This window comes from Patella vulgata, chromosome 1 (genome assembly GCF_932274485.2).
Source record: "Patella vulgata chromosome 1, xgPatVulg1.2, whole genome shotgun sequence".
NCBI lineage: Eukaryota > Metazoa > Mollusca > Gastropoda > Patellidae > Patella > Patella vulgata.
In genome coordinates, this window is record NC_065879.2 from 73,568,229 (window position 1) to 73,584,800 (window position 16,572).

The 16,572-nt window shown below is 36.5% G+C and overlaps 2 long non-coding RNA genes across 2 annotated transcripts; both read right to left on the reverse strand.

Moving 5' to 3' along the window:
* Window positions 1-6,061: 6,061 nt before the first annotated feature.
* Window positions 6,062-9,379, reverse strand: LOC126811895 (uncharacterized). The gene is made up of 5 exons (XR_007675777.2): window positions 9,219-9,379; window positions 8,525-8,627; window positions 7,594-7,688; window positions 6,828-6,917; window positions 6,062-6,158 (listed from the first exon to the last, which is right to left on the reverse strand). It is a non-coding gene; the product is annotated as an uncharacterized LOC126811895 (long non-coding RNA).
* Window positions 9,380-12,237: 2,858 nt separating this feature from the next.
* LOC126811900 (uncharacterized) lies at window positions 12,238-15,352 on the reverse strand. The gene is made up of 4 exons (XR_007675778.1): window positions 15,266-15,352; window positions 15,023-15,094; window positions 13,336-13,487; window positions 12,238-12,369 (listed from the first exon to the last, which is right to left on the reverse strand). It is a non-coding gene; the product is annotated as an uncharacterized LOC126811900 (long non-coding RNA).
* Window positions 15,353-16,572: the final 1,220 nt, after the last annotated feature.

A 16,572-nucleotide genomic window follows, 5' to 3' on the forward strand; every position in this document is an offset into this window, starting at 1 on the left:
GACCCTACTCCTTGTCACGTACAACCGGGGAATCGACTTTTGTGATGGTCCGATATCATATTGACAGCGAAATATATCGGCCGATACAGATACAATTACCGATAGTGGGGAATATAAAACTATTACACATTTTAAAAAATGTCTCGAATGTCATGATAATCGATGTAGTTACATGTCACTGTTAGCCGGGAAAAGCCTGGTAATATTTCACCACGGGAAACAAACAGGGACGCGATGTTTTCTGAAGGAAAAAGAATGGATCACACTTCCTCCGCAGTCAAAAATACAAACCATCCCGATCTATTGTGAACTAAAACTATTTTTATGTATAATAAATAAAGTGGAGGTTATCAGTTATTAAAGGATGACTACCAATATAATTCCCCAAATTGGGAATGTTCATGCAATCAAAGCGACAGCTTCTCGTCTGTCAACAATGCCAATCACGTGATATTATCCCGCCACTCCCGGCCTTTTTTAAAACAGTGCAGAAAATACCAGTACCGTAGTGAATTGGATAAAACGAAGAAAAAAATGCCGCGAAGTAGTTAGATTTGGAACTATTTCACATCAGCGAATGATGACGTACAATATCAGCACGCATTGAAATGTGATCGAAGAGAGGTCTCCGCGACGTACCGCTGCGTTCTCTAATTCTACCATTTTGATCATCATGCAATGGGCTTATATTCCATATTCCAGTCAGATGTTTTATAGAGTGGACTCTTGTACGTTTATGTCTGTTTCCACATGCGCAGAAATGGTATTATTAAAAAAAAACAAACAACAAATTGAGATACCCGAACTTTAAAAAAAATGTGTGAATAAGGATTAAAAAATAACGCAGACCGGTAAGAATTTTGCACTGTTTTTTTATTTCCTTTACGGTCTCTATTAAGTCTTGTATTATGTCTAAATAGTCACGAGCACGGCAACTAAAATAAAAGTACCGAGTGTCAAGCAAAATAATGATTCGATTCAATTGTTCAAATCGGGGATTGGGTCAACCCGGCACAGCGAGTCCAGTGCATTTTACATTTTTTGAGTGACATATTATAATGAAATGAAATGGGGTTTAACGTCCAACTGTTCTGCTCCTATACTAGGCTAATGAAGACGGGTATAACTAGTGTTAAATAAATGTACTTACTCAAGCTGTGTAACTTTTTCAGATAAAGCAGCTACTACAGAAAACAGTCGGAAATTTATTCTTTCTCTCCCAGGAAGATCCAATACCTATACAAAAGAAAAACCCAGCAAATAAAATTTAAAAAAAAAACAACAACAACGTTTTACTTAAAAGTGTATAGCATTTAAGAAGTGGTTGATTGTTGCCAAAATTGAAATGTCATTTGAAAGGCATGTCGATTAATGTCTACTCCACGCCACAATTAAATTATTGTTTCAGATTTCTTCGAAGTCAGTGTCCTTATGTGTATGGTTTGATATTCCATGTTCTACCAAATTGACAATTGCAGAGAGGTTATTACAACAATCAGTATACTATAATGCACAGTAGTAGAAAAGTTACTTAACGAAACTGTAATATAGTTTGGAAGATTGGAGTTTTTCTAGCTGTCTTAACCTAGTCAGTATTCAATATAATTATTCTACTTACTTGATATATAAATTCACATTCTTTATCTGTTAAAAGATGATTGTTGATTTTTTGTAGAGATTCACGTAGATTATCCAACGTTATCTCATAATCCTGATAATTATATATTAACAATACTTTATTTAGAAATAGGAAGGGTTGGCTGATGCAAAAAGATGCTAAGGCATTTAGGTTTAGAATCGACTGAACACTATGGATAGGTAACGTCGACTACAATACTACAGGGTGGTTCTCTTATCCAACACAAAATGCTGCGCATATAAAATGAAATGGGGTTTAACGTCCTACTTTTCTTCTCTGACTGGGCTAATACGAAATGCAGTGTGCTATGAGTGAAATTTTGTCAGGACAGCTACTGATTTAAACAATATTGATTCAAATAAGATAGATAATGGATACATCCATTGTCAAAAAGTAAGGACTCAAAAACAAACCAATGGCGTATATTAATTCGTCTCCTTATGGCGTATATTAATTCGTCTCCTTATGGCGTATATTAATTCGTCTCCTTATTTAATAAATATACTACAAATACAATCATAATATTATGTACACTTAATATCAAGCGTACCCAATGTCTTCAAAACTCCGCTGCACACCTTAAATTTCTACACAATCAAGCACCGTCGTATTTACGTGACCTTATCTCCTATGGGCAGTCAACTAGAACCACCAGATCTTTATCAGAAATGCCAACTTTTCGAGCAAACTAGCGTTTTCTATTGTCGCCCCCTGTCTTTGGAATGCCACGCCTTTAAACATCCGTAATGCACCGTCACTCAATCTTTTAAATCCCTACTAAAAACACATCTCTTTAGCATAGCATATTATCAGTTTTTATTGTTATATTTGAGTCATTTAAGCAATTTTAAAATTTGTTTTGTTCTTAGTAGTTTTTCCGAGTTATTTCTTTTTATTTGAGATCTACTTTTTAACGCAAATGTTCTATATATACATATCTTTTCTTTCACGATGCTCTGTGATATTTTATTGTTTTTCACTTTATATTGTACCGTCTATTGAGATCTATGTTGATGTAATTGGCGTTAAATAATAATAATTATTATTATTACACCGGACGGGACTTCGGTTTATCGTCCGATTCGACCGACCATTCCTTGTACCTTGCAAGGCCCTCTGTCCTACCTACACCACTGACAAGGGGGAACCACGCCAGAAAATCAGGTGAACGTCTCCCCAAAGACATTTAATCACAACATTTGTTATGTTTCTTGCATTTGATTAACTATAACAAATGAATTTACTGTTACATTTTGATAAATTTATTAAATTTCCATTAATTTATCGAATGCAATTTTATGAACCGTTCAAAGTAACCAAACTTTCGAGGCAAGATTGAACACCTAAATTTTCTGTCTTAAAAATTGAAAAAAATTAATATTTTTAAACCAAAAGGTATTCTTATTTTGTTGAAATGTTAATTGAACTATAAGTATTTTGATGAATTTAAATTATTTTGAATGGAAATTTATGTGTCGTTCAAAGTTACCCCATTGGCGAGTCAAGATTGAAAACCCACATTTTTAAAAAAAAAAATGAAAAGTTATATTCCTACATTCAAATAAACCTGAATTTATTATAAAACTTTTTCTTCCCCATGAATTATAGCAATTAAAAACATATAATAGCTTAGCAATCATTAATAAATGAAAATTAATATTCAAAGTAGCCCCGTTTCACACTACTACGTTCACGTGTATCCTCCGAAAGGGATCGAAAGGGGGACATTTTGTCCCAAACGCAATTGATCTTTTACACGTATTTCAATACTACACGGATGAACCAGGGGTTTTCCTACCATCAGAAGGTACATGTCTTGCAAAATCACTCCCCGATTCGCACCCAATCTAGCTGAGAGTTCAGTTCATTCTAGAATTTTATTATCTCTAGCATTATGTAATCCGAGAAAATCTATATATAAGTGTGTGCGGTTACCGTGGCGCAATGAATAAAACGTTGGCTCACTAACCTGGAGGTACCGTGTTTGATCCTTGAGTTGACCAAGAAAGTTCATCCGGATTTTCCTATGGGGTTCCTCTTTTTCAGATTTGCAGGATAGAGGGCCTAGCAAGGTACAACGAATAGTCGTTCGGATCGGAAGATAAACCGAGGTCCCGCCCGGTGTACACATTGGCGTGCACGTTAAAGAATAATTGACAGTTGGAATTCGAAATAAGAGTAGTAGACTAGGCCCGATTCTGGAAAAGGGCTCTAATAAAAGATAATGAGGCATTTTTTAGTAGGATTTGGTATCCATTCTTTTTTACCTATTTCAAGGGTGCTGATTACGAAAAAATAGGATACCAAGCCGAAAAAAGTGACAAAATTTCCCTCATAGCACACTGCATTTCGTACAGTCGTTAGGATGGGAAGAAAAAGCGAGGTCCCATGTATACATTGGAGTGTACTTGCAAGTACACATGACAGATGGAATTCGATATAAGGGTAGGCCGTAGTGCAGTTGTCCGAGCAAAATTTCCCTCATAGCACACTGTATGGCGTATGCCTGACTTCATTAGCTGAGTCGACGCAGAACAGTGGACGTTAAACCCAATTTCATCTCATTTATCTAAGTGTGCGTTTCTGGGCAAAATGTCCCTTATTGCACACCGTATGGAGTATGCCCGTCTTCATTAGCCTAGTCGGAGCAGAACAGTAGGATGTTAAAACCCATCTCATTTTATTTCATTTAGCAATGTCTTCTTCGAGACCAATAAACAACTTAAAATACCATCCCGCACGTGCATTTCTATGATATCGTCAAGCGAGATCAATATTACTATTATTTGAAGTGATGGATCACCAACATCAAAGAATGATGCCACATCTGTATTTTAATGACATTTACTTACGGGTGTGGGTCTTAATGTATTGTACAGGTCACTCTGTTTACGACGGAGATCTTTAGAATGTTTTTCAGTAAACTGTCTATTTACAAAATCATCTTCACAGTAACCCAATAACATATTCCTTTCATCTGTTTAGAATAAAACAAAATATAAATACAGTTAAATATACGTTTTTATCTTTAAACATATGGCCCTTAAACGTTAATTTGGTAATAAAGTTTCAATCGTACAAGATGGCTTTTAGTTTACTACGCATGTCCATCCATTTAAATAGGTTAACCGATGTACCACATCCAAAACAACCACACAGGCCTACTCTCCCAGTTGTCGACCATCAAAGCGATAGCCCACTTGACACCAACGGGTTTGAACAATAAGTGGCTAATGCGTGGTAACGAGTCTGTCATAAACCCCGGTTTCGTTGTGTAACGGCTAACTTGAAGTAACAGCAACGCAGGCTATTTTTAAACATGACTTTTCGTTTTCGTTTCGGTTTCATGGAACCGGATCTGTATCATTTGTTTCCATCGGGATAACATGATTGGGGGACTGAAATTAAGTTTTTAGTGAAGATTTCCACACTTAGCGTGTCTCAATCTGATTAAAACACAGATCCTATTTCGTTTCATTTTTTATATTTCAAAATTTCGTTTTACTTGTCTTTACTACACTAGAATCTGGTCGAGTTGTAATATAACCCACGTTCTGGTTGATGTGAGGGATAACCCAATGAAACGGTCTGTTACGGTGAGTTCTTTGCGTACGGTGCACGGAACTGTGGGCATCCCACTAGAAACATCAACATTGATTGGTTAATCAAATGTATAACGTCATAGGGTCAAAAGCCGCTCGTATGACCCCTGACACGACCCTGCACTACAACCGGTCAGATCTTCATGTAGTGGAGGAGGTCATCGAAAGTATAACAAAACGAAACGTAAACAAAGATCTGTATTTTAATCAGATTAAGCGTGTCTGCCAAGGTTCTGAGAACGGTTATTGTATGGCAATGTAAACGGTATAATTTCTTGAATTTTATCGCGGCCTGGACTTTTCGTTTTGGTTTCCATTCGTTTCGTTTTACGGAACTGGATCGTCAGCATTTTTTCAATCGGGGTAACTGAAATTAACTTTTTAGTGAAGATATTCCCATTTAGCGTGTATGGCATGGTTACCAGAACTGTTACTGTATACTCTGTATAGCGATGTAAACGGTGCAATTTCTTGAATTGTATCGCGGCCTGGAACAGTTCCGACAACGTAAAGCTTATGGATGCCGATGTTTAAACACAGCTATTAGGCAGGCTTGAACGTAACGAGGACAAGGGGACTAAATTAAAGAGGTTTAATTATGGAAAACGCAAACTATTAGCGTGAAATTATAGTAGAACGAATCATTGGTTCACAGATCCTATTCTAGGAACAGAAACGATATGTACCATACAATCGCAATCATTTTGGTTGATAACATGATTCTGACAAGCGTCGCTATATATGGTACATATTTTTCAACAGACATCTCTTTTCCCCTGTGCTATGGGTGTTAGACGAGTAGGCCTCTATTGAACCATACCTTTTAGTTGATTCTGTCTAAATGTAACATCTTTTATCTTTTGGCGAATTCTTTCAATTTCTACATCAACAACTCGAATATCTGCTTTCGAACAAAGCTGAAAAATGGGGAATTAATAAAATCATATAAGTAGGATACATGTTCAATTGATTTTGTTAAAGCCAGCGCCTCAACCAGAATGTGTTCACTATCATGTTCCTTTCACAGTTAAACACATTTTAATGGAGTACAATCATCTGAATTGAGCTAGATCATTACCGTTGCCAGTCAGTACATCAGTTGTTTGCCTAGCCAGGTCTATGTTGTAAAGCGCTAGAATTTTTAAACGGGACAAATTTTAAAATTTTAATTGTATATATCTGATTTTTTATTTCATATTTTAAATATATATACACACAGTTATGATACTTATCTTTATTTGATATTTACTGTGATATTTGTTTTTATTTAGGTATATATAAATATATATTGTGATTATTTGTTTCTATTAAACATGCCATTAAACAAGTTCATTCATTCATTCAATTGATTTATAAAAGTTTGGAGACCAAAATCAAAAAATAAAAAAGTCACCAAATTACAAACCATGATAGGTTATTAAATTTTGTTTTATTTCGATATCTCTGAAGTCAAGTTCTCACTTTAAAAAAAACACGCAACGAGAACCTGGGACATTCTCATCGATACTAGTAGTCCCTTTCCACTAACAGCCACACCAAAGACTGATTGATAGAGCATGAAGAGAAATAAACAATAGCCTACTAACCTTGGCTAAACCCTTTTTATCCAGTCTTTCAATAATAATTTCATCAGTTATCTTCCCATTTTGTATCGAACTGGTTGGTTTTGGCTTCTTCTGAAAATGTATTTTTAATATTCAATAAGGCAATATTATGAAGCTTTTGTACAAACATTTCATTTACGAATTAGCGACATCTGTTGCAAAAATATTTTATTGGCTAAACCCGCCCAAAACAGTTCGAAACAAGAATGAAGAAAAAGAACTACCCATGATTATCTTTAATATGATAATATCAGCTTCCATATTGGTATTTTTCTGTGTTGAAAGTTTGGGGATTTCAATTTTTCAAGAGAGAACTTTTTTATTCGTTGGGATATTTAGTTGTGCAATGGGTTTTATTGAACGGGGGATGATTTCAAACACACAGTTAAGTTTATAATAACCAAAGTTAATTAGTTTGTTTATAATCGAAGAAATCCGTTTAAAATTCAGGATGGTTCAGACAGTAGTTTATTTTCAATGTTGAATTATTACCCTTTGCGTTTAATTTTATGGGTGGTAATATCTAGGTTCAGAAAATTGTTCACGCACACCGAGAAAAAGTTACAAAGTTGCCGCCAACTCCTCTACTCCTATTCCCAACACCACGCTTGCCACCTCCTGACAACCGATGTTTCCTTTGAACATGGTTTCTATCTTGAGGTTCTATTGTATTTGGCGTGTGTTTATTATGTAGTTATCCATGCGTTGACCGTTCCAAGCAGTTGAATTAAAATGATAAAAAATGTACTTTTTTTCCTTTCTTTTTTTTCTGTGAATAAATCACACCATTTATTCCTGGGAATTCTTTTCTAGCTAGCTCTGCGAGCAGTTTTATTCGTTTAGCTGTAAAAGAAAAAATGACTCTTTAAGACTTCAGGTTAAGTCAAATCTCATTAAAATATTTTAGTTTAAGTTTGTGAATAAGCACCATGTTTACCAGACGCAACATCTTCACGCTGGTTAGGCAGTTTTGGTTGGTATCAATCTTAAGCCTAGCTCACAACCAGTCGTGCTATACGGACAGTCTAGAGGGGGCGGGGGGGGGGGGGGTAGTAAACCCGTGCGTGAGGCTTACACATCACTTACGTGTGTTCGGCACCGTAGAAGATCGAAGCTGTTCTGCAAGCTACCAAACCCTACGACCCGTGCGTGTCAAAGCACGTACGACGAGTTGTGATCTAGGCTTTAAATCAGACCACCGACGGATTTCTACACATAATTGTCAAAATAATTCTTTATTCAGTTTAGTTTGCATTCTCTAACAGAGCAAACCGCGTTGGGTTATAGAAGCTAGATACCAACTGTGTGAATAGCGTTACCCGAATCATAAATTCTATCTTCGATACACGGATTAACCTACAATATAGACGTTGAAATTAAATGGAATGGTGCAGGTATTTAACTTCATACTGATCTGCATCCACTAGGGAAATTTTTCCCGGACAGCTACACTACATTATTTTGAATTCCAACTGTCGGGGGGTATTTTACGTGCACGCAAATGGGTACACGAGAACTCGGGTTTTCGTCCTATCCATCCGTTGAACTCTCTCGGTCAACACAGGGATCGGAAATGTAACCTCCAAGTTAGCAAGCAAACTTCTTACTCACTGAGCCACCACGGCTTCCAAAAAAGACGTTACAATTTTAATCATATAGTCAACTCTAAGCGATATTACCTTCCAATTCCATTAATTTCTTTTCCATTTCTTCTATTTTACCATGGAGTGTTTCCAAAGTGAAGTTTATTTTCTCTAGACATTGTTCTGGTACAGAATAACCCTGAAACATGGAGGAATTGAAATAATGAACCGAGAGACAGAGAGAAATGGGTTTTAACGTCCACTCGACACAAACTAGGTCATTTCGGGACCAAGAAATAATGAACCCCTGACGATCAATATTGATAAAGAAAAGCGTAACGATATTTAAAATAGAGATACATTTTATCAACGCAATACTCTAGCCCTGGTAGGTATTTTATGAAAGAGTGTATACACACTTTCCTTGACAGTCCTGTAGATTAAACATCTGACAGGCTGGTACACCTCTGTGAAAGGAAATTAACGCCCTGCACCGACTTGGCTAATGGCAACGGGCATACGCCATGCATTATGCTATGAGGGATTTTTTTTATCAGACACTGGCGCTGCCGTCTACTCGAATTCCATCTGTCAAGGGGTCTGTTACGTACACGGCAATCTGTATAAGGGACACTGCATGGCGCATGGATGTCCCAATTAGCCAGATGGATGCAGAAAAGTAGCAAGTTAAACCCTATGTCATTTTGTTTCGTGAAATGGGCCAATGGACATTAGATGCATATTAGATATTCTTCAAATCAATTTCTGTGAGCTGTCGAAAACAGCTTACCACTAATGGTGGTTGTAGACCATGACTGACAAGTGTCATGTCTTTTATCATTGTTTTTTCATGCTGTGACAGTGACGATTGTTGTTGGTGATTGGCACGATTGACAGGTGGCTCGTCATCGTTGACTCGAGGAAGATATGGAACTGGAAATTCTGGTTTATTTTCTAAAACTGCCGCCTCGAAGATCAAGTCATAAAATGGTAACCGGACAGGACTTGAAAAGGAAAACAAAATAATCGTGAACTATTAGCGTTGCTAAAATTAAGGACATGCCTAAAGTAATAATGTTCAAAATGTATGATTTCAATCCAAGAAGGTTTTATTTTAATAGAAATTCTGCTTTAATGTACAAAGCGAGAATAAGAAATACGATTTCCGACTTTTAAAATAGATAATTCACGCCTGTCAGGGAGAACATAAGTGGGTCTGAAAAGTAGTGAGCAACCCATCGGGCGATACCATGTGCAGTAAAAATACCTGGGCAGTTTGAATTCAAGGAGGATCGCGGAATATTTAGAACTCTAATTTTTTTATACGATTGGCACCAGGGCTGATCCCTATGGAAGCTAAAACTCTTTTGGTAATTTCTACTTTTCGCCATTTCAGAGCGCGAAAGTCGAAACGCCAAATTTCTACTCGAAAATAGGCAATTAAGAAATACACACACCGCGATAATAACGACTGTCAGTTTGTTGTGACTTCCACTTTTCGACTTGCATGTCAGTAAGAAGGGACCAACACGCATACAAAGCCAAAATGCAACTCGAAAAGTAAAATTAGGAAATTAAAACACCGCGATATTAGAGACGTATCATTTTGACCTGCTGTCGACTTTTCGAGTTTCGCCTCAGAAGTTGTTGTAGTCTTTACATTCCAGGTCACATTTGAATACGTGCAATTCACGTTGACAAAATGGTCTGGGATAAAGTCTAGTCGATATCACTCTACACAAGCCAAAATGCAAGTGGAAAAGAAGTCACGACAAAACTAGGGGCACTGTTATGGTGGTGTTTATTTCTTAATTTCATATTTTCAAGGCGATTTTGGCTTGCGTAGCGTACTACAATATTTCGTAACTTCCACTCTTTGACAGTATTTCGTAACTTCGTAACTTCGACAGCTCGACAGTAACCGAAAGAGCCTTTACATAATGTAAAGGAAATATGCTGAAAATTTCAGTCATATTACTTCACTCTGAGCGGAAAAATCCTTATTTCAATAACACTGTAGCCTCGAGTGTCATTGTTACCGCTGTTTCGATAATATACAAAGTCTCGATTATCCATTTTTGCGGTTAATCATGAACCGCCGTTGAACCTCAGATCGAATTTAAATCTGTTGATGATGGGACTTATCTGATGGCATCAAGAGTTGATTATGGTCTTGTCATGTTAATAAATGTCTAATTCATAGTTTATATGACACAGATAGGCATGTTTAATGTTTCTCGTACTTCCAGTACTTAATACAGTAATACGATACTTTAACTGATGATAATACAGTACTCGCTGGGAAATTATGACTTCCTTGATAATACAGTAGCCTAGGCTTGAAAGTTACGACTTATTTGACAATACAGTACTTTGCTAGGAAGTTACGACTTACCGGTTAATACGGTACTCTTTTAGGAAGTTGTGACTTTCTTGATAATACAGAACTTTGCTAGGAAGTTACGACTTACTTGATAGTATGGTACTCTTTTAGGAAGTTGTGACTTTCTTTATAATACAGAACTTTGCTAGAAAGTTACGATTTACTTGATAATACGGTACTTTGCTAGGAAGTTATGACTTACTTGATAATACGGTACTTTGCTAGGAAGTTATGACTTACTTGATAATACAGTACTTTGCTAAGAAATCTAAAGGATCTTGAATTTCTTTTAAACCTTCAGCACTAACACAAGCTTCTGATGGCTTACCACGTCTGCGTTTAAATCGTCTCATATCGGGTCTATGAAAAATTAAAATCCTTGTTTAATTGTATATAGGTATTAAAATGGGATACTTAAAATCTTGTTTTAGCTTTTTCGTTTAATTAAATAAAATTCATGAAAATGTTAACATGATGTATGTCACCATAAAAAATTGTGACATCATATTAAATGAGATTCCACGTTAAGACCAACTGCAGGAATGAAATATATCGTCGGCCGAATTTCCCATAATGATTGACATTGCTAACGCATCTACCTTATAGGTCATTAGCAACGAAAACCCGCCTTCTGCAGGTCATACCAAAACAACCGACGTCATATCTCGATGGCAGATCTCATTGCGTAAAAGCAAAGTCATTAAAATGGTATGGTAAACTGGGAACTTAAAAACCGAACGAATTAACACGGAAATGAAATGAAATAGGGTTTAACGTCCTACTTTTCTGCTCCGACTGGAAAGGGGAAAAAAACCGCGTAGTATTAATAATATACATATGAACCGGATACTGCCAGCACAATATTTTTCTGGAACATCTTTACAGAACGCGGCACGTCTGGTATCACTACTTTTATACCAATTTAAGTATCAACCAAATGGTCTGGGCCTTGGTCTATTATCGTTAAATCCCACTTCATAATACAATGACATATGAAGATCGTGTCTCGGTCGACTGAAACGACGGTGTTACTTACAGTGTTCTAAATTTAGGTGGAGGTTTACGTATTTTAGGCGGCTGCTTCATCACAGGTGGTGCTTCAATCACGTAGTTCATTTTCTTCCTGGATTCTTCTTGTCGCTACAATAAAACATGATGATTTTATCAACACCACACAGTGGTCTGCATGGTAAAGTTAAAATGATTTTATCAATTTTCTTCCGGTTAAAATCGAAAGGAGCCACCGTCTGTAACCCGAAGTCTTTTCGGGCATTTCAGATTCTGCTTCCTAGGGCTACTTGGCTTGATGGAATTTCTGGGGTAGATTTTTTAGCACGCCAGCTTCATTACCTTTCATTTAATAATTATCCAGAGCCGAACACGCCGACAGTATGGATATAAACATTTCAACAATAAATTAGCCTACCTTTTGTTGTATTTGTGGTAAATCGGGTGTCGTCATAGTAACATGGGGTGACGGTAAATTTACCACATCTTTAATACCGGTATCGGAATCTTTTTTTTTATCCAGCTCTTTTTCATCAGATTTGGTGCGAGACTAAAAAGGAATAAATACATTTAAAAAAAATGATTCAAGTCTCCATCCAATAAAATTATAAGATTGATAAACTTTACTCATCATAAAACAACTATCTGAAGCAGTGATTCTCAACCAGTGTGCCACGAGATCTTCCTAAGTGAGCCGCGGAATTTTGAACGGCACTCTAAGAAAATGCGAAAAACCACATGATCCAAATTGAGTATTTATTGGTGGCTACTGATAAGTTCACAGCTGTGGTGTTTTTCTTTATTATAGTTTGAGTCATTCTATGTGTCTATGACTAGTCTCTGTCTACGGTTGCATGCCGTCTAACCTGCCATGTTTTTATTTTAAAATTCAAATATATTTCATATATATTTAGCCAGGTGTGACGCAATTTTTTCATGTGTTCCAAGGTGTGCCGTTGACAAAAAAGGTTGAAAACCACTGATCTGGAGTATCATTTTAGATAATCCGAGAATAATCTAATCGTTAGACACTGCTTCCTTTATTTCATACCACTCAAAACTCTCATTGCTTGTCATTGTTACAGGACATTTCTATGGTTCTGTGAGAATGGGACAGTATGATTAATCGGGGGGTTCCGGTTCGATACTGGCGTTGGCCAAGAAGTTCCTCAGCATGTTTTCTAGCCCTGTATACCTTTTTCAGGAGTGCTTGACGGAGGGGCGGGGCAAAGAGAAAACGTCTTGAGCAGAAAAGCAGGACGCTACACCCACTAACAATATACGAGTTTTTATCACCACGGGGACTTAAGATACATGGGCAATTTACATGATTGTGACAAGAGGAAGTTATTTTTGGAGCCAAAGAGATAATCTATTTTCACAAATTGATTCATCTATATACACTACCACGCATATGTTTGCCAGTTAAGCAGCGACAGTAAGTAACTTGTTAGATTCGTAGGTTTGAATTTCCCTGAGGTACAAGCCTGTGCTGGGTTGATAACTGATAATTTACCTTTGAAAGAGGAGTCATTTCACCATTTTGACTTTGTCTCTTTTTTCGTCCCTTTCTGGTCCTTTCTTCTATCTCTCCATTTAAGCTCCCGTCTGCATTTTCTTTGTCTGCTTTCATTCTGTTGTGATCATCAATCTCTCTTCTTCCAGAATCTTAAAATGTCAACAAAATAAATCAACATCGTCTTGATATCCATAATATGTGCAGTGGCCTTAATGAGATTGGGAGTCAGGGAGCCAAATTAGCTCGGGGTGGGAAAACCCCTGGAATAAATCAAGTCCGGTTCCAACCGATCACGTGTGGAGAACGCACAAAACCACTCGTGTCGTCGTGTGCATATTTTTGTATACCTAAAAGATCCATTAACATTTGGAATTCGATGAAAAGTAGGTAGACAGGAAACGAAAATGAATGAACTATCTTTTCTGAGAATTTTTTCTTGGTACAACAATAATTATGTGTTAGGGATACCCCGATTCCACCTCAGTGACAATCCAGTGATCAAAGTTCGCAGCGCACACATGCACGTTACAGATATATGTTATTGAATCGTTCACCCATACAATGACATTGCAACGTTTATACAAATGTACATATTGCGGTACCCATCACAGGTTTAAACAAACGATATCAGCGATCAAAGCGTACATTTGACAATAGTTCAATTAGCCATCCAGATAGTTTGTTTTCCAGTAGCGCACGACCATAGTATGTTTTTAACTGATTATTGGTTCCACATATTGTAGAGAAGTCATATCTGACGCACTCAAATTGAATAAGCGATAGGTTTATATATAAAAACAGTGATAATTTGATAAACATTTAATTCTGGGTTAAAAACAAAATAACACGCATGACACTCCTGGTGGAAAGTTTCCACTGTCCATATAAGGGTGGTCCTCTACGTCATTTAAGGCTTAGTAACCAATCATCATAATTAATTACGTAATATTTGTCCAATTAAATAATGACAGAGCTGTTTCAAGGCCACTGTCAATCTTAAAAGACTGATTTGAATCCTATAGGGTGAGACGGGCTTTGTGTTCTTGAGAGAGATATCATGAAGATTCGGTGGGAGATGCCGTTGAGGTTGAAGAGACACCAACCATCTGGATTCTGAATGGCCCACTGGGTCGTAGGAGAGCCATATGATGTAGACATTACGTGATTACGTCAGCAAACTCGTTCTACGAAAAGGTAGGGTTGAGAGAGTAGGGAATGACTTTTATTGTAATCTATACTTGTATCCAGTGTTTGATATAAAATGTTAAAACGGAGTGTTGCATTGTTGTTCCTGGTAGACAAACGTCTTAGCGGGTGAGATAAAAATGAATACACAACGTGAGTCCTAACTAAAAGACAAAAAAAGAGAATTACTAATATAAACAGAGACAAGGCTAATAAAACGTGCACCATAAAAGAGAGTATGCGTCACACGTTAGATGTGGGGAGTGTTTGGCAAGACGGCTTTCCACATCTGACTGCTAATGCATATTGCTACAGCGCATATAAGACAAAACTTCGGGGATTATCTCTCGGGCAGTATATTCGTTGATGAAGGAAAACCGCCCGGCTGATAATCTTCGGTGTTATGCAGTACTTACAGGCAAATTATGCTATTCAATAAGAAGTTCGAATCTAATGATCTAATTATTATAATTAATGTTTCGTCAAATGACAAACTTACCGTCTAAAGACTGCACTTTTGAAATATCATCGCTGTCACTATCAGTATCACCTGTCTGCCCTTTAACTGAATCTTAAAAAAACCCAACACAATTTCAAAAATTATTTCTGTGAACGTGAATAAAGTAATACAAAGTATTATGTCTTTGTGGGTACATCGGTTAATCAGTTTTCATCTCCCGAACCAAAGGACAAAGAATATAAATTTCACCTAGAACTATGTTTTCTCAAATGACAAACTTACCGTCTAAAGATTTCATTTTTGTAATATCATCTCTGTCATCATCAACTTTTTGCCCTTTAACTGAATCTTAAAAAAAAAGATTTCAAAAATCATTTCTGTGAACGTGAAATATGTAATAGAAAGTCTTTAGTCTTTCTGTGTACATTGGTTAATCAGTTTTCATCTCCCGAGTCTAAGAACAAAGAATATTACTTTCCCATACAAACTATGTTTCCTCAAATGACAAACTTACCGTCTAAAGATTTCATTTTTGTAATATCATCTCTGTCGCCATCAACTTTCTGCCCTTTAAATGAATCTTTCCAAAGAAACAAAACAAATGATTTCAAAAATTATTTCTGTGAACGTAAATAAAGTAATAATAAGTCTTATGGCTTTGTGGGTACATCGGTTAATTAGTTTTCATCTCCCGAAGCCAGGAACAAAAAATATTATTTTCACCTGGAACTATCCCAGAATACTTAATCCCAGCGGTGTCTTATTCAAGAATTTATTCAACCGTTTGCTCCCAAATCATCTGTTTCAACCTACCTGCCATGAATTCGCTGTCCAGACCCGAATCAGGAGACAGTGGTGCATCCAATCTGTTTAACACTCTGTAAAATATAATTTTTACAGATCATTATATACAATATTCGTACAAAAATAAAGCTTATACATTTATGTGTACACGTCACACGTCATGACACGTGATTATAAAATTGAAATAGTCTATTGACAAAACGGTAAACTATAACTTCTATATACTATACCTACCTTCTATATCTATCTCTATCGTCATCATCACGATCATTCTATAAATAATAAAATAATAAAAAGAAGGATAAGCACCAATAGTCCACAATAATGGAGCATAGGCTACTACCCCCTAAATAAATAGTATGCAACACAATACTTGGGTCATATTGAAACAACCATGTCGTAATATTAAATTTGATGGCTACGTTTGCATTTCTTATCATTGATTGATAGTTTATGTGAAATCATTACCCTATTTTTCTTTCCATCTCCATCCTTTTGTCTTCTAATAAAATCGGCCATCTCTCTTTCGTATTTTTGTAATTCAAATTTCGTTGGTTCCTGTAAATAAATTTAACATGACTTTTTAAATCACGGGAATTCCGAAATTTAGGCAATAAAATTGGACGATATCGCTAATGTAAGTTGTTAAGAAATATTGTAATGAAACTGTTATGCTTGTTGGGGCTGTGTTCATATTTAGATTAGAATCAGAAATCCAAAGTTTAGGCATTTGCATTAAGAATTGGATTAGCGCATGTATCTGAAGTTAACTTTGTACTGATACC